The sequence below is a fragment of the Physella acuta genome, unplaced genomic scaffold, assembly GCF_028476545.2.
Source record: "Physella acuta isolate Inbredline_101_S28 unplaced genomic scaffold, ASM2847654v3 ptg000019l, whole genome shotgun sequence".
Lineage (NCBI taxonomy): Eukaryota > Metazoa > Mollusca > Gastropoda > Physidae > Physella > Physella acuta.
Window position 1 is genome coordinate 336,505 of NW_026731539.1, and position 27,127 is coordinate 363,631.

A 27,127-nucleotide genomic window follows, 5' to 3' on the forward strand; every position below is an offset into this window, starting at 1 on the left:
TCTGGGAATAATCAATGATGTCTAAGCCTTGGAAATATATTTTTTTTAAATTTATTTCTGTTGGAAAATCGGAGAATTTATGTAGATAAAAGATGAATCTATTGACATTCTTCTTTTTTTAGAGTTGTGGAGATTTGCATTGTGGAGATGGGGGGGAGGGGTGAGTTATTTAAGGGAAAACGTTTTGAATTTATATCCGTTCTCTCGACGTCAAGTATGTATGTAACAACTGGGGGTTGGGGTATGTGGAGGGAGCGTTGAATCCCTGCTCTTTAACTTCAGCTTTTTTAAAAATTGTATTTTTTAAATTTAAGTTTTTTGCCCATGTAGGAAATGCTTAATAATGAATACATAAGGACCTTAATAAGATAGACCCCCACATCACACATTATAACTTGCCTTTAGCACCCGCAAGCGTTAAACTCACCCCCCCCCCCCCCTCCGCACACACACACACTAATAGTTAATAAGTATTTTTTTTAATATTAAATAAAACATTTGAGCAAGGAACTCGTTATCAATTAGGTGTCTCTACACACTAGACTATGATGTTTAGTCCTATTGTTTTTGCAACAAAATATTCAACCGAGTCTCCCAGTTATAAATAACAGAGTGACCACCCCTAGAAAAAAAAACACAGTTTTCTCCCTTGAGAGCAGCTTATAAAATATCACCTACATCTTTAAAAAAGATGTGTTCTGATTTCTAGTTGCTGCTGCTGCGTCTATTTCACGGAAACTATTGAATAAATAGCGTCACATGACGCTGGCGGGGGTGTGGTCCACACCACGTGACAGAGGCGTAGCGACCCTTCCCATCGCAAACTTTTCGATTTGCACCCCCCCCCTCAAGATTTCGATTTGCACCCCCCCTTCAAACTTTCGATTTGCACCCCCCCCCCCCCTCAAACTTTCGATTTGCACCCCCCTCAACCTTTCAATTTATTTTTCCAACCTAATTTGGCGCCCCCTAAGGTCGGCGCGCGGGGACATATGTCCCCTCGCCCTCCCCCCCCCCCCCCCCCCTCGCTACGCTACTGCCACGTGACACCATTAAGGTGGTGACACCAATTCGAAAAAATTGTAAAATATAGTGTCAGAACGTTTTATCTGTTTAATATAATTTTTTTTTAAAGGAAGGGGGATAAAGGTGACACCAAACCGATTATGTAAAACTATTAGAGAGTGGGAGTTGACAACCTCACTTACTACACGACGCGACACCCGACCTAGTGCCGCCACTGTTGAGTAGTCTAAGCGTTATACAATTTACTGGCAAAGGGCAAAAATGATCATTTTGAAAAGAAACTCTATGGAATGTACAACAGATGACATGTCTGGTAAAACAATTAACCAGTGATTCTTAACCTTGTTGGTGGTACCGAACCCCACCAGTTTTATATGCGCATTCACTGAACCCTTCTTAATAGTTCTATCGTCCGCACTGAGGCACTGACAAAATCCGATCGTGAATCACATGAGTCGGGTGTGTGTCTTGACCTCCACCGAACCTCTGAGACTTAATCACCGAACACCTGGGGTTCGATCGAACACACTTTAAGAACCACTGCTATAGACTCTATAAAAATTTCGCAACTACACATTGTAACTGTACGTAATATGCATTAATATTGGAGATAGCTCGTACTTCGTCAGAAAACATCTGTCATTTTATAGAATGTTTCACTTAGCCGCAGAGGCGTAGCGAGGGGGGGGGGGGCGGGGGGTGCGGACCGCACCGGGTGACACCAAGGGAAAAAAATAGTAACAATATATAGAGAAAAATTTGAGGGAGGGGGTTGCAAATCGAAAGTTTGAGGGGGGGGGGGGGGTGCAAATCGAAAGTTCGAGGGGGGGGGTGCAAATTGAAAATTGAAATTTTGTCCCCGGGAAGACTCGCTACGCCCCTGGGGGGGGGGGGTGACACCATTAAGTGCCGCACCGGGTGACACCCGACCTCGCTACGCCACTGCTTAGCCGGTAAAATATTTGCATATATTGAAAGTTTTTGGGTTTTGTTTAACTGTATTGGATTTTTTTAATGTCCCCTAAACTTAAGTTATCTAACAATTTTTTTAAATATTGATCTAGATTTTGAATATTTAACATGTGCTCTAAATATAAGGGTAATTTTTAAAGTTATTTTTTTTTTGTCCTTTGTGGTGACCGAAAAATAAATGAACTCGGTGGCTTCAGAGTGCCGTACCAAGTTTTTAAATGTCGGCTGTGAACCCAGCAGGTCGTGTTAGTCACAGACCGAGACTAAGACGGGGGATCACAAACTGATGAACTGAAACTGATCGTTTGAAAGCATTTTCTACCAAACGATAAAAAGCGGTTGACGTCTGGCGAAAAAAAAAGAAACATCTTTAGACTTTATGGCAGAAATTATGTGAGTTACTATAGCAGTCGTGTCAGTTACAGTGTTTCTTCCAAACATTTATCTCTGGGGGGGGGGGGGGGGGGGTCATGTTAATAATTAGCATATGCTTGGCAGTAATTATTTTGATTAAATTATTAGGCCTGTTTGTGAGTAATTTTGAGCCATCACGTGACAGTCTTAGCCTATATGTCATTCATGAGCTAGTCATTATGTGGGTGTCATATTATTCAATATTTTTTTTTCTCTCACAATGTAAACACATTTGATTTAAAACAATTAGCAACCTACATATCACTCAATTACTTGCTTCTCTTGTTGTATATTTAAGCCTAAGTACACACACACACACATATATATATATATATATATATATATATATATATATATATATATATATATATATATATATATATATATATACATATAGTCATATAAATAATTAAATAATTGAAGAAATCGTCTCATTTCGTTTAATTCTATAAGCAAGTGAAGTTTTGATGGTGAGTAGTGTATCTACCATCAACAAAATATATTTCTTTTAAAGTTATTTAAATGATAAATGATAAGATTAAGAACTAATTATATTAAAACTCTCATAGACTAAGCAGAGGCAACGCACGTATATAAATCTACAGCACTCTATCTATTTGCTGAGAAATCCTATAAATTTCAATGCAAATCGATTAACTAATACTCAATCTCAACGCCAAAAAAAAATCGATCATTTAAAGGGACAGGAATACCAGCGGGAAAGTTTTTTTTTCAACCGCTGAAGCTGTGCAGATTTTGCAACAACCTCTCACATTTCACATCTATGGACGCGTCGCCAGGCAACCAGATGCGCCATCACCATAGATATACGTTTGACGTCAGGTCCTTCACTAGGCTGGTGATGTAGAACTTTGACAAGGAAGTGCTGTAGATACAAAACGACATTGATAGTTCACACATCGATTTTTTGCTCTCTACTCGTACGTTCTTGGACCATATATATATATATATATATATATATATATATATATATATATATATATATATATATATATATATATATATATATATATATATATATATATATATATATATATATATATATATATATGTGTGTGTGTGTGTGTGTGTGTTTGTGTGTGTGTATGTGTGTTTATTTATTTATTTAATAACAAATAAGTGATTTTTCAAGCTCCATGGAAATGGGAGGGTCCATAAGCTACACATGTATGTGCCCCTAGACTACACATGTATGTATCCATAGGCTACAATGTATGTGTCCATAGGCTACACATGTATGTGTCCATAGGCTACAATGTATGTGTCCATAGGCTACACATGTATGTGTCCATAGGCTACACATGTATGTGTCCATAGGCTACACATGTATGTGTCCATAGGCTACAATGTATGTATCCATAGGCTACACATGTATGTGTCCATAGGCTACACATGTATGTGTCCATAGGCTACAATGTATGTGTCCATAGGCTACACATGTATGTGTCCATAGGCTACACATGTATGTGTCCATAGGCTACAATGTATGTATCCATAGGCTACACATGTATGTGTCCATAGGCTACAATGTATGTGTCCATAGGCTACACATGTATGTGTCCATAGGCTACACATGTATGTGTCCATAGGCTACACATGTATGTGTCCATAGGCTACACATGTATGTGTCCATAGGCTACACATGTATGTGTCCATAGGCTACACATGTATGTGTCCATAGGCTACACAAGTATGTGTCCATAGGCTACACATGTAAGTGCCCATAAGCTACACATGCATGTATCCAGCACATAAGCCTGATGTTAAATAAAATGTGAGTGATACAAACTCGAGACTATACGTGCAGGAGATAGTGGTTAGCCCAGTGGCGTAGCGAGGTCGGGTGTCACCCGGTGCGGCACTTAATGGTGTCACCCCCCCCCCCCCCCAGAGGCATAGAGACCCTTCCCAGGGACAAACTTTCAAGTTTTTGATTTGCACCCCCCCCCCTCAAACTTTCGATTTGCACCCCCCCCCCCACCTCGAGTTTTCGATTTGCACCCCCCCCCCCCCTCAAACTTTCGATTTTGCACCCCCCCCCCTCAAACTTTCGATTTGCACCCCCCCCCCTCGAGTTTTTCTCTATATATTTTGCTATTTTTTGCCTTGGTGTCACCCCCCTAAATGGTGTCACCCGGTGCGGTCCGCACCCCCCGCCCCCCCCCCCCCTCGCTACGTCCCTGGGTTAGCCTACTCTTTATGTTGGTGTGAACGCTCGTTTTGTTCAGCCATCTACGAAACCCATGTAGATAGTGGATTCAGAGATTTTTTCTTAAGTTTAAACAAATTCCTTTAGATGAAAAGAAGTGTGTCAACTCTGAATTGCAGAAATGGGCATCGGGGTCTATAAATGCCAGAAAACGAAAGATTTAAATATTTTGTAAAAAAAAAAAAAAAAAAAAAAAAAATCCCCATATATTTTCATTTTTGCCGCGACGGAAAAGGAAGAAGCGCTTGGTGAATCGGAAAATGGGGCATTTAAGGAAATAAATGTTCTGGACACTCCTAAAAAGTATAAAAAATTCTCTTTAAAATTCTGTAAATTATTATTATTTGTTTTGCCGATATATATATATATATATATATATATATATATATATATATATATATATATATATATATATATATATATATATATATATATATATATATATATATATATATATATATATATATATATATATATATATATATATACGCGGGTATTATTTTAAAGAGCTGCTTGTTGTTAAAGCCATAAATTAAGGAATATTAAGTAATTAACTCGCAATCAAAGTGCAGAGGGAGTGGGAAATTATAATGAAGTGTTTAATGATGTATGACTCCAACCCCCCACCCCTTCCCCCAAATCTCCATAATTCACTTTGACTTTGAGTATGGATGGCGTGGTCGGGCGGTAAAACGCACGACTGCCAACACAAAGGTCTCGAGCTCCAAACCCGGACTCGTGTCTGCAGAACGTGAATGAGACCACTCAGGTATTTTTGGTACCTGACTCAAGTTAGGGAAAATAAAGGCGGCTGGGCACACCATCTTTTCATATGCCGAGTTCACAGTAGCGCTTTTGATTACCTCCATCTGCCACATGCACAGCTAGGTTTGAAAAAGTAATTTTACAGGACATAACATGTAGAGACGAAGGATTAAACTACACCCTCACCCATCTACTTAACCCCGCCTTTGCTTTAAAAAGACGCACGTTAAGAAACACATAAACAAAGACGGTAAATCCTGCTAGTCTTGTCAAACCTAATGGACCGGTCCGTGGTTAGATCTATCTGGGCGATGAGTTGAACTGCGAGACATTGATTCGTGCCAGCACAAGGGAGGTAATTGTATTTCAAGTTCGGAAGTTCTAAAAAACAAGTAGGGCTGGTCGATAGAGCTTGTCTAAATTTAAATAGTTACATCACTTTGTTGAGTTTATATATAACCCTGGCCGGCATTACCTTGGTCTATTGATTCGTTTCTGTTGTTAATGCCAGCGCATTTACACAATCGCTGGCAGCGTGATTATGCGCATTTATGAAAGTGACTGTATATCAGAGTGGTATTAATGCGCCGTGCATCTTCATCGGCGAGGAAGAAAAATAAACGAGTTGATTGTTCATTGTTATACGGTCGAGGAGAAAGAAATGTAACAACGTCAATTATAATATAGGAGTGAGGGGTTTCTGTGGGTGGGGGGTGGGGGCAATAAAATGCTATCAAGAAACACTGCATATTCGAGTCGAATACACATTAGATACAGGCAGTGGCGTAGCGAGGTCGGGTGTCACCCGGTGCGGCACTTAATGGTGTCACCCCCCAGAGGCGTAGCGACCCTTCCCGGGGACAAACTTTCAAACTTTCGATTTGCACCCCCCTCTCAAGTTTTTCTCTATATATTTTGCTATTTTTGCCTTGGTGTCACCCCCCTAATTGGTGTCACCCGGTGCGCTCCGCACCCCCCCCCCCCCTCGCTACGCCTCTGGATACAGGTATCTAATAGAGCCACCAAGCAGAGCCAGGTACCGCAAAGACGATGACTCACCTGTCTACCTGAGCACAACCCAGGTAGCAGAACCAGGTACCACCAAGACGATGACTCACCTGTCAACCTGAACACAACCCAGGTAGCAGAACCAGGTACCACCAAGACGATGACTCACCTGTCAACCTGAACACAACCCAGGTAGCAGAGCCAGGTACCACCAAGACAATGATACACCTCTGTCAACCTGAACACAACCCAGGTAGCAGAGCCAGGTACCACCAAGACAATGATACACCTCTGTCAACCTGAACACAACCCAGGTACCAGAGCCAGGTACCACCAAGACAATGATACACCTCTGTCAACCTGAACACAACCCAGGTAGCAGAGCCAGGTACCACCAAGACAATGATACACCTCTGTCAACCTGAACACAACCCAGGTAGCAGAGCCAGGTACCACCAAGACGATGACTCACCTGTCAACCTGAACACAACCCAGGTAGCAGAGCCAGGTACCACCAAGACAATGATACACCTCTGTTAACCTGAACACAACCCAGGTAGCAGAGCCAGGTACCACCAAGACGATGACTCACCTGTCAACCTGAACACAACCCAGGTAGCAGAGCCAGGTACCACCAAGACAATGATACACCTCTGTCAACCTGAACACAACCCAGGTAGCAGAGCCAGGTACCACCAAGACAATGATACACCTCTGTCAACCTGAACACAACCCAGGTAGCAGAGCCAGGTACCACCAAGACGATGACTCACCTGTCAACCTGAACACAACCCAGGTACCAGAGCCAGGTACCACCAAGACGATGACCCACCTCTGTCAACCTGAACACAACCCAGGTACCAGAGCCAGGTACCACCAAGACGATGACCCACCTCTGTCAACCTGAACCAAACCCAGGTATGACCCAGCAACAGATTAGCACTAACGTGTTGACAGGCCAAAGTTTACTCAGGTACTTAAAACAAAAAAACTGAACGGATTTTCTTGCACCCCCTCCAGAGGCGCAGCGACTCATTCCAGCGCACAGGAAGAACTACAAATTTACGCTACGTATGATGTCACAAAACTGTAAAGTTAAATAAGTCAAGGAAGCAAAGCAGTAGTCTATTTTGTTAACTTCGACTGTGTATCATTCAGTAATGTAGCTCAGATTACTCAGAATGAATTTTAAATAATTTTTACCCAGTTTGGCGCCCCCTTAAAGTAGCGCACGAGGCGGCCACACCCTTCCCCTAACTTCTTCTCTGACCCCCTCAAATAGTTAAACCATTGTATTTTTTTTATACACGTTACAACACAAAAACCTACCCTAGCTTTTACCAGTACAGAATTACTTTGTGAGGCAACGTGAAGCCAAGTTATATTTTTCTTGTCTTCTCAAAAGCGGACACACAAAATCGTTAGATAATTAGTTTTTCTTAATCAATTCTCTTAGTTTAGACCTTTAACATTTATTAAACGAGATAAATTACAATAGTTTTACTTAATGTGTAACAGAAAGTACTCGAAACAACTTAAAGAAAAATAAATTATTATCTGGATACTTTATTGAAGGTATATAAAAAAAGAGGGTGGGTGCTACCAGTAGCGTTACAAGATGGGGCGGAGGGGGGGGGGCGGTGCAGGGCGTATCGAGCGACACCATTTAGTATGTGAGACTAAATTAAAAATAATAAAATTTAGCGTCAAAATACAATGTTTTATCCAGTTAAAATAATTAAACTGTTGAGTAGAGGGTGACACCAAACCGAAAATGTTAAATTGTTGGAGGGTGCTAGGACAACACTCTCAGTGACCGCACCAAGTGACACCACTGACTGCCACAAGAGGAAAAAACCCATGCGGATATCTTAGCCATTCAACCCACGCCAGGCTTCGTCTTCTATAGCCGTGGGGCGTGACTTGCATTACATGTGTGGTCACTCCCGGGTTTTTCCTTCTTGACTTTTCCTTCTACTTTGTTTTCTTAGATTTATAAACAAAACAGTAAAAAAGGCATTACTACATCTTATAAAGGTTTAATAGAATAGAATAGAATTCAATAAAAAATAATGAATATAAAATCTGTTTTTATTTGTGTACTTATTATTTGGCTATCACCAGTGGCGTCACAAGGTCGGGTGACACCCGGAGACGTAACGACTATATTTATGGTATGCTGAAACTGTATGCAGTTTGGTGACCGCCCCAACGCTGGTGGTGTCACACCGTGATTGTATAACTGTAATAAGCTTTTATACAGACAGGAAAAGCAAACATTTCTCATTAAAATGAGTTTTATTTCGTTTCGATGATAACCAGTGTTTCTTCAGGCGCCTCTTCAAGTGTGGGATATTCGCCCCCCCCCCCCCTAGAAATATACTTTTACCAGCACCCCCGCCCCCGCCTCGCGACACCTCTGCTCGCCCTTCCCCAGGGGAGAAAAAGTCTGATAGATACACTGGTGTCAACCCCTTGGATGATGCCAGGTAGTGCACCACCCTTGCTTTAGGACTGTAACTGTAACATCTTAGAGTAAAGGTTAGGCTCAAGATAATGCTATACATACCTACATACATACATACATACATACATACATACCTACATACATACATACACACATTACACACATACATACAAACATGCATACATACCGTACACACACATATATATATATATATATATATATATATATATAGCTACCATAAATTGACGTCGCGCTTAATCCCCCCCCCCCCCCCCATACATCATCATCTTAAAACAAGCCAGACTCCCTAATCTTATGCTGTCAACTCATTCCCGTAGAACATCGATAATTTTGACGAAAATCAAGAAGTTGTTTATTATTTTTATTTCTAAGACAGATTAATTGGGACACCCCCCCCCCCCTCCCCCCACCCCGGAAATTTCAAGTGCCGGAGGAGAAAAAAATCTGGAAGAAACACTGGTCACCATCAAACGACTGTCTCTTTGCTTTGACATAACAATGTGTCAGTAATCTGTGTGCCAGTGTTTCACGACTAGATCTACAACCTGCTTCTGGTACATGCTTCGTGCATTCGGCCATTGTTGAAAATAAACACACCAGAACTTTTTTAAAAATAATTAAAAGTACATTAATAAATTAAACTGAGTTATGTCTGCGATTCATTAAAATCTTTTGACATTAAATAAATTCTAACAACTTGATTTAAATAGGAATCCTTTAATGTGGCGAAATTGGATTAAATTTTAAAAGGAGATTAATTTATTATATTTTATTTCAACGGCAATCAGTTTCAGTAATAATGTCAAACCTCTATTACTATTAGTATCAGAACTCATGTTCAGAAATTAACCCTCAACATTTAAAAGATCATAAATCTAGACTCTAGAAATCTAGATCTATGCGCCAGCAGACGACAAACGCAGACTAGCGCTCGCAGTCAGTTCGCGTCATTAGCATAAAACCAAAAATAAACATCAATGGCGGTTCTCATTTGATCTGTTATGACGTCGATTGACCCGCTCCAACCGTCAGTCGAGGACATGACTGGGTTTGGCTTTGTTGTTTCGAAAGGGGTAAGCATGAAACAAATCTACAGTAGTTTGCTTCTTTCGTTTTGTTATTGCCAGATTTTATTTCCTAACTAACATAAACATCGTGTCTAAAAATAGAACTTAAAAACTAAAGTCTAAAGCTAGGTAGAACTCGCGAGAAATATTTTTGCTTATATATAGTTATAATATTAATATAGAATAGATCTAGATCTAGAATCTAGGCTTAATGCATGGTATCTAATAAATAAAAGTCCAGAATTTTAAAGAGAGATATAGAGGTCTAGATATAGATCTAGATCATCTAGATTCTAAAATAGATCCGAATCTAGATTCTAAATCTAGATATTAATTTTAAGCATTAAGTCATTAAGGGCCTAGCTAGACAAGACCTTGAAATCAAAATAGATCTAGATCTAGAATAATAAAGGATAAATAGTACAAAAAAAATAAATGTAGAGAAGATCTAGATCTAGATTTATTTAGATTCTAGATCTAATTAGTTGTAGATTGTAGATATAACGTATCTATAACCAAAGTATAAGGGGTGCAATCCATAGAAAAATCTAGAATCCAGCTTTGTAGATGAAACTCCTTTCAATCAGCTTAACGATTTTTTAAAAATTTAGGCCTAGCCTATTTTTCTGTCACAGAAGTCTAAGAAGAGACGAGATTCTAATATTAAAAACTAAATGCACGACTGGTGTCAATACAAACACCGCAGTCAGCCAACAACCCATTAAATTGATTAAATCCATTCATGTGTTTAGAGTTGACCCTAGCGCCCAATATCTGCCTTCGCGTTGTTTTAGCCTCAACGAAATCGGTCGCTATAGTCAAGCCAAGATGTTGATTATGTGTTTTGGTTACTTGGCGATCCGCCATGCTGTGCCCTGCAAGGGTGGAGTCTTGACATTTTCTTTGGATGATTATAGATACCAGTGTCCGATAATGGAATCTTCTTTAAAAAAAGGGGTGTTGGGTTGTTAGTAGTATTGTAATCTCGACTAATTTTCTGATTAGGGTTAGGCATATGGTTGGACCAGGGTTGGGGTTAGGGTTAGGGACAGGGTTAGCATTGACATTAGCCAGCCATGTGTGTATTTAGTTAACTACCAGTAACCTAACACCCCTTTTTAAAAGAAGATTCCATTATCAGACACCGGTGTAAACATTCTCCCCAACATTTATTTCTTTATCGTATTTAAACGGAAGTGTGTTACAATTCTAGAATCTAATATAATATATTGTTCGCTTTAGGCCTTTAGCCTATGAATACGTGAATGTGTGACGAAAGTTTTTGTTTTGATGCTAGCTGCTAGAGGTTACGCACAGTCTAAAAATAGAAACGTTTCGTGATTCCTATCTACTGCACTGAGTGCACTTGTGTGTTATTGGGTAGGTAAATTAATAGATAGAGATCTAGATCTAGATTTTTTTTTAGATCTAGATTTCTAGACCTAGATTTCTAGATCTTAATCTAGCTAGGTGATCTAGTCACAGTGGGTGCTTCATCTTCTGCAGTTGTAATGTTATTAAATAATAAATATTATTGTTGTTAACTTGTACTTGTGACTGTTAGTGTTACGGTGTAACCCTGGCAGTGACACAGTGACAACACTGTGTACTGTTGTTATACAGACTCATACACAAAGATCTAGAATCTAGGTCTAGTTACTAGATCTAGTACTACATTATATAGTTATATACTATAGTATAGGCCTAATGCCTAATAATAGTCATTATTCCTGATAGTAAGAATATACTTCAATATACTAAAATATACTTCAATATAGATCTAGATCTAGATCTAGGCCTATTTAGTAAATTTACATTTATACTTTTATACTATACTTTACAATTATCTAGAGTATAGAGTCAGATCTATAATATAAATTCTAGGCCCTATACTTTTATAGGAAAATATATGCTAGATCTAGATTTCTATATGAGGATAGTCATAAGCGAAGAAAACACAATTTTGACTTTGACTTAGCATAGTTTAGTAGCCTAGAATCTAGATCCAGTTCTTGGGAAAATAATTGGGCCCATATTTTATTATTTTATTTTTATACTTAGATATAGATCTAGCAATAATAAATAAAATAGGCATATAAATTAATGTTTAAAAAGCTTGTCGAATCACTTGGGGTTATGACTTACTCATCCTACAATATTTAGGGGGGGGGGGTGTTAAAACCCTGCGAAACCCAGAGTTAGAGTTGTCTCATGTTGATGGTTAAACAACACTACACTTTGTCACTTTATTTTACCATTTCAGAATGTTGAATATTATTTTTAAAAATTTATGTTCTTAAAGTAGATATGGAATATAATTTTTTAAGCCTATGAACATAATTATTATCATGTAATATGGGCCTAAAAGTTACCTTTTCATACCTGACAGTTAATTGGGCTAATGAAGTAGAGTTCACCTGATTCTGTGACCTCAGCATATAAGTGCTAAGCCCAGCCGCCTTTACTCTTTTTATGTGAGTTAGGTACCCATCAGAGCTAGGTGGACTCAGGGTCTTCTAGTAACTTGAACCCGGATTCGAACTTCAGAATTTCAGTTTAGCAATCTAGGGCTCTACAGCCAGGATATATATAGGCGCTATATATATATATATATATATATATATATATATATATATATATATATATATATAGGCTATATATATATATATATATATAGGCTATATATATATATATATATATATATATATATAGGCCTATATATGACATTGTGGGGTAGGGGGTAAAATTCTCAAATTTTTAATGCTACAGTCAATATGCATGATTCCTCGCTCTTATGTTGAACTGTTAGTACAATAATAAGAAATAATGGAGATTAACTTTTAATTTATATCACAGTTTTTAAACAATTTAGTAAACAAACATTTTGTCACCATTTTCAATCATCACCAACCTTTTATCGAAAGAGCCTCCATTTTGGTGATGAAGGCTTTGTTACATGGATTGAAGGCCTAGGGACAATTCATCAGTACATATATAAGCTAACATAATAATAACGTAATCTCACTTTCAGTAGAAGATTGATAGACCCACCTGCTCCGCCACCCCTCTCCCCACACATCTTCCCTTATTTATAGAGTAGTTAACCCTTGGAGATGTTAATTACAGCCTTTAAAAAAATGAGATATCAATAGCAGGTGGATCATTAAAGCTGTGATTTAACATAGGTTTATGTAATTGGTACCTGACTTGAGTTGGGGAAAGTAAAAGTGCTGGGCATAGTGCTGACCACACCATCCCTTCATGAGCTAAGGTCAAGAACCATATGAACTCTACTTCATCTGCCCAGGGGAGCGTTATAGAACTATAGAACTATATAGAACTATAGAGGAATCTTTACTATATTATAGTCTATATAGGTTTATATATATATATATATATATATATATATATATATATATATATATATATATATATATAGGCAACTGTGAAAATTAAATGACTTCAGGTCACATTTTAAATGTATATACTTAAGAAATAATTTAGCTGGAGTACAAATTAAGAAGTGATTAATCACTGATTAGGCCCTCTAGATTTTTAAAAATCTTATTAGAAATTCTGTTTTATTCATTTTTTTACATTGTACATTTAGCTCATATTATCATTATTATTATACTACAACTGTAGTTGTAAAAAAAAATAATTGATCAGCAACATTTCCTGTTTAGTTTGTTGAACCAGCTGCATTTGTCTCCCTGTACAAAAAACCACTGGCATTTTCAACTGCTTAAACTGTGTGATGAAGCTAATATTTGTTATAGCAGAAACATCAACAACACCTTTTCCTGATTAAACAGCTTTTCACTTTAAGCCTGGATGGAGACAGTGGGCTTATGCTGAGAACCTTGTATAACATTACAAACCATGCACACATTTTGGTTCAAATTTTCTAACGATCTTTTTATATTTTTTTCTTCCAGGAAAATTATTTCGTTATTAACACAATACAAGTTTTAAAAAGTATGGGCTAGCTCCTATGTATATGAAACAAAGGAGAAAACTGGTTAAAATATTTACGAAATCCAGAATAAGGTATGAACATTTTCTTCTTAAATATTCTGATTATGCATGCATGGTATTGTATCAATATGGTTGGGACATTTCTGTTCTTGACAAGGTTATTTTTAAAAAACATTTTCTTCTGGCTTGTTATTTCAAGAACTTTGGTCCTTATTTGTGGTATGGATGGGCTATTTGGTTGCAACAAAAACATCTGCATTAAAAACTTCACCTCGTGACACAGACAAATGATGATATTCACATTACCTTGTGTCAATAAAATGTTTTAGGCGCCTTGTGAGATTGTTGTAAACGGAACTCAATATTTAAGCTAATGTTTTCAGTGGCAAACTAAGATGTAGTTGTAAATAGAACTCAATATTCAAGCTAATGTGTTCAGGGGTAAACTAAGATTTAGTTGTAAATGGAACTCAATATTCAAGCTAATATTTTCAGTGATAAACTAAGATTTAGTTGTAAATGGAACTCAATATTCAAGCTAATATTTTCAGTGGTAAACTAAGATTTAGTTGTAAATGGAACTCAATATTCAAGCTAATATTTTCAGTGGTAAACTAAGATGTAGTTGTAAATGGAACTCAATATTCAAGCTAATATCTTCAGAGCTAAACTAAGATGTAGTTGTAAATGTAACACAGTATTCAAGCTAATGTTTTCAGTGCTAAACTAAGATGTAGTTGTAAATGGAACTCAATATTCAAGCTAATAGTTTCAGTGGTAAACTAAGATAAAGTTGTATCAGGGCTTTAAAGCTTCCATACTTTCTTATAGACTGTTCTGTTTGTATCAGGGTTTTGAAGTTTCCATATTTTCTTATACTCAAAGACCTCTCAACTCTGACCCCTGCCTTAGCCTCAAGAGATCCTATGCTTATGACCTTTCACCTTGGGTTTAAGGAAGCAAAATTCCTCTATGACCTGCAATTTTACAGTCCCATGTTGTAATTAAATACCTTATTTGTGTTGGATACAGACTTATCCTAATCAGTACATCTTGTTTGTGTTGGATACAGACTTAACCTAATCAGTACATCTTGTTTGTGTTGGATACAGACTTATCCTAATCAGTACATCTTGTTTGTGTTGGATACAGACTTATCCTAATCAGTACATCTTGTTTGTGTTGGATACAGACTTATCCTAATCAGTACATCTTGTTTGTGTTGGATACAGACTTAACCTAATCAGTACATCTTGTTTGTGTTGGATACAGACTTAACCTAATCAGTACATCTTGTTTGTGTTGGATACAGACTTATCCTAATCAGTACATCTTGTTTGTGTTGGATACAGACTTAACCTAATCAGTACATCTTGTTTGTGTTGGATACAGACTTATCCTAATCAGTACATCTTGTTTGTGTTGGATACAGACTTATCCTAATCAGTACATCTTGTTTGTGTTGGATACAGACTTATCCTTTAACTTAATCTGTGAACATTACCCTAGCCCATCTTTGTAATGGCATCACAAGAAAATAACAAATACAGAATTAATGCAGTTAATAATTTAGATCACCTAAACAGACAAGAGGTAGCTTCAAATAGAAACAACAATATGTGTTTTCTGCACCGATTCCACTGTCTTTAAGATTGTATTGATAAACTCCTTCTTCTTCGTTCTTAATTTTAGTGTTGGAAGGATACCCTCCAACACTATTAAGTATTACGTGTCAACTGGTTATGCGCCATTGAGTCCATCGACTTCGATTTCAGCCTGCTTATCATTTTGGATTTACTTCCATAGCCTTTGTCCAACTAAGAATAAACTACAAGGCAGCAGTTGTTTGATTTTGGAGTTTTCTCTTCTAGAGGAGTGGCTGTCCCCAGCTAACGAACCTCATCTGCCAGAGTATTGATAAACAATATTCAATTTCTTGACTGGATGGCAGACATTTAGTGATAACTCAGAATTTTTATACTCAGTGGCATCTCACTTTATTCCCTGTTTTAAAAGTACATTGTTTAAATTAAAAAAAAATTAAACAGTTAAAATCATACCTTATCCGCTGACAATGTACTGTAACAGAGACATTTTCAGTTTCAATAGGCTTTATGAAATTGTGTTGCGTTTTAAAGAAATTGATTTATTTACAATAAGTTGTAAGATTTTAGAGATTTTATGGGTTCTTAGATATATTACTTCACTTTGGGCATATGGTGGTCTTGTGTGGACTACCAAGTTAAACACACTTACAAATTTGCCATTTATTTTATAGCCTTTGTGAGTTTTTATAGACATTCTGACGGCTTTTAGATATATTTTAATATATATCTAGATATCTATGCGCTTTAGAATAAAGTGTGTTGGTTAAGAAGTAGCTTGAGCCCTTAGTGAAGAGTCTAAGATGTATGTTAATCTTGTTTAGTAAGAATTTAAATACTTATTTATTTCCTGCTGAATTCTCACTTGACATTTTTCAATTCATAGTATTTGTTGTGTAATGAATTTTTTAAAAATTAACCTTTTAAACTAAGATTCGAGTAGTTGTTTTGTGAATCCATTTTTTCACTTCTCTCTAGGCCTATATTTTTTTTTTCAAACAGCTCCTTTAATTATCTTAAAACAAAAGCAGAGATAATTTTCCTGTGATGATTGATGCTCTGTTTCTTTACGCTGGGGCGGAAAAAAATGTTTTCTAATTAAATATTGATGTCAATGGCATAGAATGTAATCTAGACGAAAGATTTTGGCAGAGGATTACACATCCAATCTTTATGAGGAGACCAGATTGGGTTCCATTGAGCAGGGAGACTTCATAATGGATGGACTCAAGCAGGAAGGGATAAGAGACTTGAGTTTTACCGCTGGTGGTTTCAATATTAATGGTTGCATTCTCTCATTGTTTTACTTCCTGTGCTAAATAAATGGTTCCATGAAAAATATTTTGGTCACTACTAATTTGGCGAAATTCCTTAAACTAACCAGATTTTTTATTCCTTCCTTAATTCAGAAACCTTGGTTAATTTTAAGGGTGTAATTCCCAAATATTTTATGTTTATTTTTAGGCTTTCTTTTAATTAGTGTTTCTTCCAGACATATTTCTCCAGGGGGGGGGGGGGGTGCACTTGAAATTATATATATTCCCCCCCCCCCCCTCCCCCGAAGAGATGCATGGAAGAAACTCTGCTAGTAATCCAATGTAAAAGAAAAAACCCAGTGCATTTGTATTGATTCGAAACTTTGATGTTATATTAGTTAAACTACCATAGTCTCATATGAACCAGTAAATCATACAGAAGTTGGTCGGTTGGCATTACTAATACTAGTCCAACACTAGTTATTTGACATTATTATTCAACGAGTGATTATTTGCTGTTACTTTTGGCGTGAGTTAACAAAGACCACCATATTGTTACCGTGGAGAGTCAAGCACTTTTAATTAAAGAAGCGAGAGAGTGTGTGAGAGTGGGTGTGAGGCAAGGAGCGAGAGAGGGACATCACTCACGCTGACCACACGCCCATAGCCTCACCCCAGCGGCGTGAGTGACAAATCCACCAATATTTTGACCAGGGGACGACCGCGGCTACTTTGAGCATCAGGGCCAAAGCCAAAACTCGTTCTCCAGCGAAAATGGCTTCCTAGCGAGTGTTGTATGATTGTGTGTGTTCTAAGAAATTAGTCCCATTAGGAGTGAGCCCCTGGGCGCTTGCCTTAATAGGCTATTCTGCTCCATCTCAAGCGCCCTCTTCCCTTGTAATTATCAGCCCTCTTCACAAAGTATTGATTGGATACTGGCGTCGTTGTATTGAATAGAAATACATGCCGCCTGTTGTTTCTCCCCTGTTTTACATTTCATTGTTTGTTTCGTGTTATGGCTTATTGTTTTTTTATTCACCTACCCCGCCCCTAAAATCATAGTTTGTTTCGTGTTATGGCTTATTGTTTTTTATTCCCCTCTCCCCGCCCCTTAAATCATAGTTTGTTTCGTGTTATGGCTTATTGTTTTTTTATTCCTCTCTCCCCGTCCCTAAAATCATAGTTTGTTCCGTGTAATGGCTTATTGTTTTTTATTCCCCTCTCCCCGCCCCTAAAATCATAGTTTGTTTCGTGTTTTGGCTTATTGTTTTTTATACCCCTCTCCCCGCCCCTAAAATCATACTTTGTTCCGTGTTATGGCCTATTGTTTTTTTTATTCCACCCTCCCCGCCCCTAATGTTGCGTGAGCTTAGTGCGCGACACCTCATTGTTTCGCCGACTTGTTGTTTTATTACCTCATTTGTCTACCGTAGAGATATCCATTCACGGTTTTCTCCCCTTCCTGTGCATTGAGTCTAGGCTTAGATAGCAGATTTATAGGGATTATCATTATTTTGGTCCGCTTAGCAGAAAACTTAGATCTAAACCCTGGTGGATTTGTTTCATGATCTTTATTCGTATTTTTAAAAATTGGAATTTGGTCGTGTTTGTTTAAATTCTTTATACCGGAAGCCTAGGTATTATACACAGTACAATGAAAGGTGCAGATATCAGTGGCGTATCTATACCAGAGTTTCTTCCAGGCAATTTTTACCGCCCCCCCCCGAACGAAATGAAATTTATATAATTTATATAGAAAATATATACTTTTAACAGTGTCCGCCCCCCGAAGAAAGTTTACCGCCCCCCCCCCCCCCGAAAATTTCAAGTGCCCCCCGGAGAAAAAAGTCTGGAAGAAACACTGATCTATACTATCAAGCCCCCAAACCCTCTAGTTAAGACTCGCCAATTCCAGCTCACCTTAAACTCATCATGTGTGCAACTACTCCCAACTTAAGTTTAAACGTGCCGTATGAAACTGACGTTATAGTTTTGAAATCTCCCACTATCCGCGTTGTCGCTCATATTCCAAATTGTACACCCCCACCCCCCCCCCCCCCTATATAATCACCTACAGACATAATTGTATCCTCCTTCTCAAATGAGGTACGTGAGATTAGTCAAGTCAGACTAAGCCAAAAATATGTGACTTGTTAAAAAAATAACACAACACCGCCGTCTGTAAGTCGGGCAGAAGTTTATTTGTACAAACGAAATTGTCCAAACACCGGAGCTGTAATGATGTGTGTTCATTACAGACATGTAGCCTACAACCCACAGCTTCTCTTGGTTCATTTCTTCATTCTTCAGGTCTCGCTTGAAACTCTGCCTATCTTTCTTCAGCTTCCCCATCTTGGGCAGAGTTTCTTCCAGGCATCTCTTCGGGGGGGCGAAGCCCCCCCGAAAATTTTTTACCGCCCCCCCGAACGAAATGAAATTTATATAATTTATATAGAAAATATATACTTTTAACAGTGTCCGCCCCCCCGAAGAAAGTTTACCGCCCCCCCCGAAGATTTCAAGTGCCCCCCCGGAGAAAAAAGTCTGGAAGAAACACTGATCTTGGGACTTCCGTTATGTGATACCAACTGCCGGCTATTGCGTTAGTCCGTATAGCGAAGTTAGTGGTTATGGTTGGGGCTTAGGTATCGGTGTATTGATTATATTTCTGGTCATACCATTTATCTCACGCAATCAAATAATCAAAACCTCACCTTTTCAGTGTTTTAAGTTACAAAGCCACATCATATTTTCTTCAAAGAAACACATTTTGGCTGCGGTTTTTTTTTCAGTCTCAGACAAAACTAATCTCCCTCCGAATGCACACGTCTCTGGAGGTTTACCGTTATCAATATTCAATGAGATTACACCTTTTCACGTCCGTTCATATCACCGGTAGCCTTAAGTTGGCTACCAGCATGGTATTTTGTGTGAACTAAGTCCTGTTGCGTTCGATCTGCCACAGTTTCCCAGCTGATAGAGTTTATTCAGGTCACATCAGAATCCCTGTAACTAGACCTTCATCACCTACTTGAGTTGTTTGCGTTAAACATCTACTCAATAAATTATTTATTATTATATACGAAAAATCTTCAATTATATCGTGCAGATTGCTAAAATCTAAGTTTGTGTCGTCTGTACAAGGTGTTCATATTTTTAATATAGTTTTTTTTCTTCTAAGTTTTTGTATGTGGTTTGTATGATAAACTGTATCAACCAAGGATTTAAAGCATATTTAACTTAAACTTTTGGATACCTCTACACGTTTTAGAAATAATATTTTAAAAAATACTTTCCCTTTTCCATATTTCTATTATCATACAAAGGCATAAAATGAGTGCATTTTTTCTGAAGAAAGAACAGCCCAAGTATAACTCTAATATTACGCAATAGCATAAAGTAAAAGCATTATTCTGAAGAGCAAAATTAGTATTCTTATGCCACTAGAATTAGACTATTTAGAGCATCAGAAGAATGAATTGTTGGGACAAAAGATCCGTCCATGTAGATCTAGTACCCTTATTCCACTAGAGCTAGACTAGTTAAAGCACCAGAAGAATAAATTGTTCTGACAAAAGAACAGCCCTATGCAGAACTCTCCCTAGGGAAAGTTCACCAATCTCTCTGTGACTCTGCTCGCCGTGCAGGGATTAGGCTAAGCTGTGTTCGCTGTCCTTGGATGGGAATTACAACTGCTTCCTATCGCATGTGTATCACATTTAAACGACCCTTCGTGTTCACATTCCGGGGTTTAGGATAGAAGAAACAAATTTCAAGGCTTAGATTATTCACTTGAAACTCCGCACCATTTGTGAACTATTTCGTTTCACCCGTTAAGTTTAGAAATACATCACGATTTCTCTATTGCTTTTCAATCTTCATTGATTCCATTCTTAGTATTAATCAAACCGTATATTAACCTGGCTATTCATTAAGCCTGTACAGTCGCCGTTTGCTGCGTGATGTCTTTATTGCGCACGTTATTTATGGCCTCGTGTCATTGACCTATAAATAGATTGTTTATATGCCGCCCGACTGCCCCATTGAAGACTGCAGCGTTGTTCGATCTTTTGTTTCGTTCAATTTTTTAAAAAATGCTTATGGTAAGGTTAATTAAAGTAATACTCGATAGCTCAGTATATTCTTTAGGCATACAGCATGCAGTTTTGGCTATGTTAGTCAATAGTTAGTGACCTAGTGCAGCTGTACAGGATCAATCATAAGGCTAGAGAGTGACTGTCTTTGTTATGTTACCTTGTAGGCTACATCTTACAGGACCATTCGTAAGGCTAGAACATGACTGTCTTTGTTATGTTACCTTGTACACCTTACAGGACCAATAGTAAGACTAGAGATGACTGTCTTTGTTACCTTGTACATCTTACAGCCTTTTGATTCAAATGCCAGTGATGAGTAAAATTTGACTTGCTTGTTCTCACTTGGGATTGGCTTTAAATGATCTAGTGTCTGTGTATGATCTAGCGTCTATGTATGATCTATCGTCCATGTATGATCTAGTGTCTGTGTATGTTCCACCATCTGTGTATGTTCTACCATCAGTGTGATCTAGCGTCTGTGTATGATTTAGCGCCTTCTATTCTAACATCTCCGAATGGTTACAGCAGCTGATAAGATAGGCCAAAGTCTCCCTACATACATTCTTCTAGCCGGTCCAAAGTGGACCCGGTACTTCCTGACCTGTTTACCCAGCTGTGGAGCGCAGTTTGAACAAAAGCTAACAAACACTCAAGTTTACCTACTCCCACTTTGTTCACTCAAGTTTACCTACTCCCCCTTTGTTCACTCAAGTTTACCTACTCCCCCTTTGTTCACTCAAGTTTACCTACTCCCACTTTGTTCACTCAAGTTTACCTACTCCCCCTTTGTTCACTCAAGTTTACCTACTCCCACTTTGTTCACTCAAGTTTACCTACTCCCACTTTGTTCACTCAAGTTTACCTACTCCCACTTTGTTCACTCAAGTTTACCTACTCCCACTTTGTTCACTCAAGTTTACCTACTCCCACTTTGTTCACTCAAGTTTACCTAAGTAGGTCACCAACCAGCTCTACGGCTCAATAAAACCTGCATGAGCCATAGAACTGGTTGGTGACCTACTTACCAGCCCTATTACTCGTGTCTTCAGGATCCCTTTATTCCTCCTCTATCATCTCACTACAATTTTTTTTCGTCTTCATTCCCAACATTTACTTTGTTGTGCCCCTCCCTGTCTTCCCCCACCCCCCCACTCCCCACCCCGTCCATTATATTAATACTTGAGCTCACTTTGTTTACCACAACAAAAATCCATCTCACTCTGACAAAAACCTCTCTAATACAGCAGTAGCGTGTATAATTAAACCTGTGCTTCAAACATTCTTCTGTTCGGTCTGAGCGAGAAGAGAGGCATGTTAAATGTCAAACATGTTAAGTCATTAAAGGCTCATCCCGGTAATTAAACATTATTTTTAACTCTTCTTCTTTATTTCTATACAATCAAAACACCCGAAACTAATATAATTAATTGATCATTAAGTTAATGCTTAAAATAATTTCTTTCAGATCAATATATTAATTGTTTGATTTTTTTTTCGTTGAGACCAATACCATAAGTGACCGCCTCTCCACCCCATACCTTTACCTTCCATCCAACCACTAGCCGTGATTAAGAACAAAGTTATCTTAGCGTAAGATCCAATGAAAAGTGTCGTTTTATGTCTCCCCGTGTCGCCACGGCCATCTTAGCGTAAGATCCAATGAAAAGTGTCGTTTTATGTCTCCCCGTGTCGACACTGCCAAGCCCGCCCCACAGAAATTGTTCTATTGTCTCACGGTAATGACTTTTTTTCTCCGGCTGCCCGGGTCAGGAGAGAATTGGCGGACGCGATGGTACCCTAAATAAGTCCCTTTCAATCTGGCGGAGGAAGCTCTAAAAAAAAAATCCCATCTAATATTTTTATCTAGTGGCGATGCAATCAAATAATTGGAGGGCATTGTAAAATATTCATTCAATGTTGCCGCCCCCAACCAACCATCTTCCATATGTGTTTCGTTGACATTGCACAAATTCCGTCATAATAGTGACACAAGGGAATTGTTATACCTTATAAGGAAATAGTTTCCTAGTTTTTTTCTTTTTAGTGCTACAATATAATTTATTTTTAAATTAAAGTCGTTGGGAAACAACTCCTACATTAGCGTGCGTATATTTGTTTGAATATATGTGCTCATAGCTCATGTAAGGTTTTAATACATTAAATCTTAATCCCACACAGTGATTCACCAACGACTTGACTGCCGTGTCATGAGCTAGTAGGTCTCTATCATAGTTTTGTTTATCACACATAGAACTTAATCGAGCCAACTTTCAACCACCTTCTGCTATTGGCATTGGCCTAGCAAGATTAAGCGAGGCATAAAGGCCCTGGGAACATAACAGGCCCCTTTGACTAAGGTACATTTTTACTTTGGAAATTTAAAAAAAAAATTAATACAATTATAACATTTTTAGGGTAAGCTACTACACAATAATACTATAAAAATACAATAAAAATACAATAAAAATGAACAATCAGAATGTATAAGTATAATGGTATAAAATACAAAATATAGCCTACAGAATATTTATATTTTTAAAACAAGTAGTCAATTTCTTTACTGGCCACGTTTAACTCCATTATTTGTATCGTAATGGCTGATAATTTTTTTCATTAGGGCCCGAAAATCCTAGCTACTCCACTGCCTATTGGCCAGCTTTTAAGCTTGAAAAAAAAACTACCATCAGCACACATAATCACAACTCTCTCTTCCTTAATTTAAATCTTTTCCCCCCGTGTTAATGACATTTAGCGATCTGATACTTACAAGGCCAGACTTAAAAAAACCCACCAACCTGAAGCCACTATTTCTCCCTTGTCATCACTCCTTTGTTTCTGTAATTCACGAGCTCGCCACGCCGGGACTTGGCCCGGATCACCATTAACAGTGAGTGAAAGCAATCGATGGACACCCAATACACTGCAATAATCCTATCTGCCCTAACAGGCTTGCAGGTAATGATTCGCTTTCGCTCGACAAACGACTTCATCTCTATAGCAGGTAATGACTCGCTTCGACCTACAAACTACTTTTTCTGACCAGCAGGTAATGATTCGCTTTGGTCTACATACAACTTTTTCTGACCAGCAGGTAATGATTCGCTTTGGTCTACAAACTACTTTTTCTGACCAGCAGGTAATGATTCGCTTTGGTCTACAAACAACTTTTTCTGACCAGCAGGTAATGATTCGCTTCGATCTACAAACTACTTTTCTGACCAGCAGGTAATGATTCGGTTTCGATCTACAAACTACTTTTTCTGACCAGCAGGTAATGATTCGGTTTCGTTCTACAAACTATCTGGGCGTAACATGAATGATTCTATTCCAGTCTATAAACTACTTTACTTGGCTTGTCGTTAATGAGTCTACTTCGTTCTACCTGAAATTTTTTTTTTTTGCTTGTAGTTTTTCAGAGGCGTGGCCTTAGACTTGAGAAAAGGTATTACAGTAACAACCACGTCATCCCCACCATTCATCTTACTGTAAACCTGTTTTGCCCGACCTTTATGAATCATAGAATCCCACCTTCAGTATTCTATAAACCTGAATCCCACCTTTTGATATTCAATGAACCTGTATCCCACCTTTCGATATTCTATGAACCTATATCCCACTTTTTAGTATTCTAAAAACATAACTTTTATTATTCTTTAAACCCGAATCCCACCTTTCAATATTCTATGAACCCGATTTCCGCTATTCAATATTCTTTAAACCCCATTCTCACCTTTGTATATTCTATGAACCCGAATCCCACCTTTCAATATTCTATATACCCGAATCCCACCTTTCAATACTCTATGAACCCGAATCCCACCTTTGACTAAACCTGTTTCTCAACCTAGCACCCATCACCTACGTAACGACACGATCCATCGATCCCACCTTGCAAGATGAATGTAAGTTTAGTTGTGTTAATAATGGAGACTCCAATATTTTCCATGCTCAATGATGCTCTTAAAAATCAATACCCGGCAAGACAGAGCAAAAGGTTTTGTTTTTTTTACAGTTTGCTAAACGCACTAGAAGTGCTGCAGATAGAAATAACGCGAGAGTTGCACGCTTCGATGCGGTAGTTCAATTTAGGCGGATCTAATTTGTCTGTGGGTCACGCCACAACAGTGAAGCCTACTCGACAGGTTCTATCACACGGTGGCTACAAAACATGTTATGCAACGTGCATATATATATATATATATATATATATATATATATATATATATATATATATATATATATATATATATATATATATATATATATATATATATATATATATATATATACGTATATAATAGTATATACACTAGCTTATACCCGTGCTCCGCTACAGTTAAGAAATGGCGCAACACTGTCATGGAGATCCCACACTACGCGCGACCACACTCTCCCAGCTCTCCCAACATATATATATATATATATATATATATATATATATATATATATATATATATATATATATATATATATATATATATATATATATATATATATATATATATATATATACATATGCATTAATAATGTTATGTTATAGAAGCTAGTATGACATGAACTTCTGACCACATATTTGCCTCAATTCAATGTTATAAATGTGTGTGTCGTGGATGTTAGAAAATAAAAAGAGTTCTTGTCCGAATGTTGAGTACCTCAGATGTTAGTGTTAAGCCACCGTTTGCACAGTCGAATTTCTACAGCAACAAGATTTCCACAGCTTGCACGTACAAAATGTTTCTATGGCGCCCTGTGGATAAGTGTGTTCAGTTAAAGAAGACTCCGGGCAATGAACGTCATTTCATGTGCCTAGGCCAACAATCACATCATTAAGAAGTCGATATTTCTTTCTATATGTTGTATTCTAACCTTTTATTCCTAAATGGCGTCGTCCAATAAAGGGTTTAACTACTAGTATAAGAACACTAGAGTATACGGCAATGTATATGTTGATTGTTATGGCTCGCGGCATGCTGAAGTGTTCGACATACACATTATTTATTTCACGTTTTAACTTTGCAAGTGTATTAACTTTATTCCATGTTTGAAGTGGAGTTCGTTTATAAAGCCATACTTTTTTTTTCTTTGGAACTATTGGTTTGTTATATCGGAATTATTTCTTGGTTTTATATGTACTTTCGCGTGGTTAGGGGGGATTTTTTGTATGTGGCATCTGTACTTTGTTATGTGGGAACTTTTGCTTTGTTACATCTGTAATATTGCTTTATTTATTAGCTTTATCTGTGCTCTTGATTCACTGTCGGATCTATAATTTGTTATGTCGGAGCTTTTGCTTTCTTACGTCTGTAGTATTCCTTTGTTAAATCTTCATCTGTATTATTTTCTTGATTCGCTATGTCGGAACTATTACTTTGCAACACATAAACTATTTCCCTATTACAATAGGTCTAGTGTATTATTGTGTAAGACCGCCTCTCACCCTACTTAAAACCATAATGTAAACTCGTTAGACCGACTGCATCCTGTGCATGCCACGTCTCCAAATGTCATCGTCCCCGCCGTCTCATGCACGCAGAGATCGAAGTCAAGCAACAAATCACATTTGGGTAATTGCGATCAGATCCCAGGTATACATGCATGTCTCGGGGCTCTGGGTGTCACTCCAGTATTTGTTGCTGCGGTCTTGGGTTGGGGGAATCAATGCGGCGCTAGTGTTGTCTCTTGTGAGATGGTGTTGTGTGCTGGTGTTGTGTCTTGTGTGCTGGTGTTGTGTGCTGGTGTTGTGTCTTGTGTGCTGGTGTTGTGTCTTGTGTGTTGGTGTTGTGTGCTGGTGTTGTGTCTTGTGTGCTGGTGTTGTGTCTTGTGTGTTTTGTTGTGTCTTGTGTGTTTTGTTGTGTCTTGTGTGTTGTGTCTTGTGTATCGTGTCTTGTGTGCTGGTGTTGTGTCTTGTGTGTTGTGTTGTGTCTTGTGTGCTGGTGTTGTGTCTTGTGTGTTGTGTTGTGTCTTGTGTGCTGGTGTTGTGTCTTGTGTGCTGGTGTTGTGTCTTGTGTGTTTTGTTGTGTCTTGTGTGTTGTGTCTTGTGTATCGTGTCTTGTGTGCTGGTGTTGTGTCTTGTGTGTTGTGTTGTGTCTTGTGTGCTGGTGTTGTGTGCTGGTGTTGTGTGCTGGTGTTGTGTCTTGTATGCTGGTGTTGTGTCTTGTGTGCTGGTGTTGTGTCTTGTGTGCTGGTGTTGTGTCTTGTGTGCTGGTGTTGTGTCTTGTGTGT

The 27,127-nt window shown here is 38.1% G+C and overlaps 1 protein-coding gene across 1 annotated transcript in view; it reads left to right on the forward strand.

The window, feature by feature from the left end:
* Window positions 1-9,903: 9,903 nt before the first annotated feature.
* Window positions 9,904-27,127, forward strand: part of LOC131939691 (uncharacterized) — a 56,772-nt gene continuing 39,548 nt past the window's right edge. Inside the window, exons 1-2 of the mRNA XM_059298155.1 lie at window positions 9,904-9,976; window positions 13,909-14,020. The gene's annotated coding sequence lies outside the window, so the exon portion shown is untranslated. The remainder of the gene's footprint in view (window positions 9,977-13,908; window positions 14,021-27,127) is intronic.